Raw genomic sequence first — 4782 nt, 5'->3', positions numbered from 1 at the left:
CAGCCAATACAAACTCAACTGTGGCCTTCAATGTCCTTTTATGCCTACAAACCATATGGTAAAATGACGGCTTTAACATGAAATTTAGAAACAGTGAAAACAGGTTGAACACAAATTGAATATTACAGAAATATGAACAGAAACACATGCATACAAATGATCCATATCTACAGCCGCTGATCTGAAAGGATTCTGTTGTGCACATAGAGTCCTCAGTCCTGTTTTCCAGGTGTCTTCCCCATTCGGATGAAATCCATTAGCGAGTTTTCAACAGTGTTCACTTCCTCCATTGACCATTTTCGCTTGGCCTTTTTTGCACCTTTGAAAAAAAGATTGTAAAATACACTTAATCCATAATAAATGCTATAAATGTGGAAATTCTTTATATATTAAAGCAAAAACTTATTTTCTTCATTTTTTCCTCCCCAGTCATATGCCCCATCTACAATTTGTATTTGTAAAACACTGGCTCTTTTAGTGCAGAAGATTAGCTAAATTACAATCTGATATTATGTATTTTAATCCTGGTCTTAGTCTATTGAATTTTGATATCTATCAAACTATCAAATAAACACTAAATGTTAGTCCCCATAGGATACTTTTTATTGTCTTAAATGAGCTGTTGTGACCTCGAGGTTAATCACAACCTAATGAAACTTTACAAACTTTTTTTACAAACTAAAAACCTAGGGTATTCAGATGGATGGCTTTCACAAGGAGATCCACAATAAGGGCCTTTCTGACCACACAATGCAACACAAGTGAGAAAACATACAATCACTGTTAGGGGTTGAGGGTGCAGGCAGGCAGGTAGGACCCAGATGCAGACGGTTTAGCGAGAACAGCACTTTATTTATGCCTAAAGGCTAAGGCAAGGAACCAGGGAACTCAGGAGGGAACAGGGAACACGCAGGACGAACAACCACAATGATAGCACCAGGAACAAAGGAAAGACAAGGGCTTAAGTAACAAACACAACGAGGAACAGCTGAGACACATTAGGGGAGGGAACAGTAATCAACACAGGAGGGAAACACACCAAAACACGACAGACCATGACAGTACCCCCCCCTTAAGGGTCGACTCCCAGGCGACCCACGACAAGCAAAAAAAACGAAGAAAGTCAAACCCAAAACGGGTGGGTGGAGGGTCGCCAGGAGGGGGGAATCAAAAAAGAATAAATGGACTGGGGCAGAGCGGAGGGACGTCAGGCGGGCGGCCAGAAAACTGCCCCAGGGCATGGCAGGGAGCCTCAGGCGGACGGCCTGGGGGGCAAGCAGAGTGAAGGCGGAACCCTTCAGGAGGCCGGCGGAAAGGACGATGAGGGCTCAGTCCCTCAGGAGGCCTGCAGCGGCAAGGAAACCCCTCTGAAGGCCAGCAGTGGCGAAGGCGGAAACCTTCAGTAGGCCGGCGAAGGCGAGGTAGAGGGCGGGTCCCCTCAGGAGGAAGGCCAGGTAGAGGGCAGGTCCCCTCTGGAGGAAGGCCAGGTAGAGGGCAGGTCCCCTCTGGAGGAAGGCCAGGTAGAGGGCGGGTCCCCTCTGGAGGAAGGCCAGGTAGAGGGCAGGTCCCCTCTGGAGGAAGGCCAGGTAGAGGGCGGGTCCCCTCAGGAGGAAGGCCAGGTAGAGGGCAGGTCCCCTCTGGAGGAAGGCCAGGTAGAGGGCAGGTCCCCTCTGGAGGAAGGCCAGGTAGAGGGCGGGTCCCCTCTGGAGGAAGGCCAGGTAGAGGGCAGGTCCCCTCTGGAGGAAGGCCAGGTAGAGGGCGGGTCCCCTCAGGAGGAAGGCCAGGTAGAGGGCGGATCCCCTCTGGAGGAAGGCCAGGTAGAGGGCGGGTCCCCTCAGGAGGAAGGCCAGGTAGAGGGCGGACCCCCTCTGGAAGGCAAGGTAGAGTTCCCCTCTGGAGGTAGGCGAGGTAGAGGGCGGACCCCCTCTGGAAGGCGGGACCCCTGACCTCCCCTGGACGGTCTGGAGGGCGGGCCCCCTCCGGCAGGAGCAGAGGCCGGTCCCCCTCTGGAAGGAGCAGGGGGCGGACCTCCACAGGCAGGAGCAGAGGGCGGACCTCCACAGGCAGGGGAAGAGGCCGGTCCTCCTCTGGAAGGCGAGGAGTGGGCTCAGGAACCGGACAGGGCTCGGGGACCGGAGTCAGTGCGGGAGCTGGAGTGTCAGGAGGAACCGGGTGGTACCCCAAACTCACCACCCCCACTCTGATTGTCCGCAAGGGAGGAGGCTGGTAGCTAGGGACCGGGGGCAGAGGCTGGTAGCTAGGGACCGGGGACAGAGGCTGGTAGCTGGGAACCGGGGGCCGAGGCTGGTAGCTAGGAACCGGGGGCAGAGGCTGGTAGCGGGGGACCGGGGACAGAGACTGGTAGCTGGGGGCCGGGGACAGAGGCTGGTAGCGGGGAACCGGGGGCAGAGGCTGAGAGCGGGGAACCGGGGGCAGAGGCTGAGAGCGGGGAACCGGGGGCAGAGGCTGGTAGCGGGGAACCGGGGGCAGAGGCTGAGAGTAGGAGCGTGGAGGCTTAGGCCGGTCACAAAAGTCCGGTGGCACCGGCATGTAGCTCTCAGGCCAAAAGACTGTGGGGCTGAGCAGCTCCACAGCCCACTCGGGCAAGGCGTCCTCCAACTCAGGCCTTGACAAAACAGCCCTGCGTGTACGTTTCACGATAGCCTCCTGCTCCTTCCTGCTGGGAATGTTCTCCCATTGCTTCCATTATGAACCACAATAAATCCTCCAACTCACGGCTAAATTGAGCGTCCGCTGGGTCCAATGTGGGTGCTATCATTCTGTTAGGGGTTGAGGGTGCAGGCAGGCCCCAGATGCAGACGGTTTAGCGAGAACAGCACTTTATTTATGCCTAAAGGCTAAGGCAAGGAACCAGGGAACTCAGGAGGGAACAGGGAACACGCAGGACGAACAACCACAATGATAGCACCAGGAACAAAGGAAAGACAAGGGCTTAAGTAACAAACACAATGAGGAACAGCTGAGACACATTAGGGGAGGGAACAGTAATCAACACAGGAGGGAAACACACCAAAACACGACAGACCATGACAATCACGAGTGAATTATTTTCTTTGTATTTGTAGGTTGGTTGTTTTAAATGCTCTTACACATTTGATTACATTGCTACTTTATTCTGGTCACCAATTTTTGCTTGCTGTGCGTAAAATAAAATTTAAAGTTGGTTTGTTTGTTTTCGAGCTGGTTTGCTATAGAGGCTAATGTCATTAACAATAACAATGACTAGCCAATGACAAACGGGAACGCTATGCGCTGCAAGCCAGGAAATTGTCACGTTCTCGCTAGAGCAGGTCGGACGTACCGGCATACCATACAAATAGATAGCAGCATAACTACTCATTACAACATCCTTGTTCGTCCATCACAACTACTGTCTAATTGACAATACTTTATCTTACATATAATTGTTATATTTTATTCCTTATCTTAACTTGCAAAACTTGCATCATTTTGTTGTTACTTGTGCAAGCTTCCTCTACTTCTTATACATATTTCATTAGCATTGTTGGAGGGAGATCTGCTTCCCTGTAGTAGTACACATGATAAATAGAAACCTTGAACCTTGATTCTACCTTTACACAAATGTAAATATCAGGGTGGGAAATGTAAGGGCAACACCTCATGCCTTACCCCCTGAATTGTGCTCTTCTCCCAGCTGCTGCTTTGAAGGGCCGCGTTTGTCTTGAGTCCCTGAAGCTCCTCCTGGAAAATATTCACACAATGGTATTATACACAGGGCAAGACTGGCCTTCTGCATGTTGTGTAATGTGTACAGATGCCCGGAACTGCTGTGCATACTAGATGCTCTGACCAGTCACAGCTAGTTTAGAGAAATTAGCATACAGTATATGTGGGAATAAAGGACGTGCAAGGGCCATGCCACATGCTTACCTCGTAAGTTTTGCTTTCGTCTAAGCTGCGGCTTTGAAGTGCCCTGTTTGTCTTGAGTTACTGATGCTTCTCCTGGAAACACAAATTAGACAAATGTCACCTTCTTCTGACACAAATGTAAATATCAGGGTGGGAAATGTAAGGGCAACACCTCATGCCTTACCTCCTGAACTGTGCTCTTCTCCCAGCTGCTGCTTTGAAGGGCCGCGTTTATCTTGAGTCCCTGAAGCTCCTCCTGGAAAACGTTCACACAAAATGGTATCATACACAGGGCAAGACTGGCCTTCTGCATGTTGTGTAATGTGTACAGATGCCAAGAACTGCTGTGCATACTAGATGCTCTGACCACTCACAGCTAGTTTAGAGAAATTAGCATACAGTACATGTGGGAATAAAGGACATGCAAGGGCCATGCCACATGCTTACCTCGTAAGTTTTGCTTTCGTCTAAGCTGCGGCTTTGAAGTGCCCTGTTTGTCTTGAGTTACTGATGCTTCTTCTGGAAACACAAATTAGACAAATGTCACAATCTTCTGACACAAATGTAAATATCAGGGTGGGAAATGTAAGGACAACACCTCATGCCTTACCTCCTGAACTGGGCTCTTCTCCCAGCTTTGGTCCAGACTTTTCCCTTTGAATTCAGACATTCTGCCCTGTTCGCAGGCCATCAGTACCTTGCTGATCTTTGCCAACTGCAAAGTCCCTTCAGGGAGGCGGTAGAACTTCCTGTGCACCCTTATGTCGTGTCCTAGAAAGTCTGCTAAAAGGTCTTTTTCAGTATCATTTAGATTCAGTACTCTGGTGAGAGTGGCCACTTGTCTTCTAAGTTTTGTGGAGGAGAGAGTTTCTGGTTTGTGGGACCCACAGT

General features: G+C 50.4%; 1 long non-coding RNA gene across 1 annotated transcript; it reads right to left on the bottom strand.

The window, feature by feature from the left end:
* Positions 1 to 219: 219 nt before the first annotated feature.
* LOC132445483 (uncharacterized) lies at positions 220 to 4516 on the bottom strand. Its single transcript, XR_009522612.1, has 4 exons — positions 4076 to 4516; positions 3913 to 3984; positions 3652 to 3723; positions 220 to 319 (listed from the first exon to the last, which is right to left on the bottom strand). It is a non-coding gene; the product is annotated as an uncharacterized LOC132445483 (long non-coding RNA).
* Between the last annotated feature and the right edge of the window lie 266 nt (positions 4517 to 4782).

This window comes from Gadus macrocephalus, chromosome 17 (genome assembly GCF_031168955.1).
Source record: "Gadus macrocephalus chromosome 17, ASM3116895v1".
Classification (NCBI taxonomy): Eukaryota; Metazoa; Chordata; class Actinopteri; order Gadiformes; family Gadidae; genus Gadus; species Gadus macrocephalus.
Note: the sequence above shows the minus strand (reverse complement) of the source record. Positions and strands in the feature narration are given on the sequence as shown.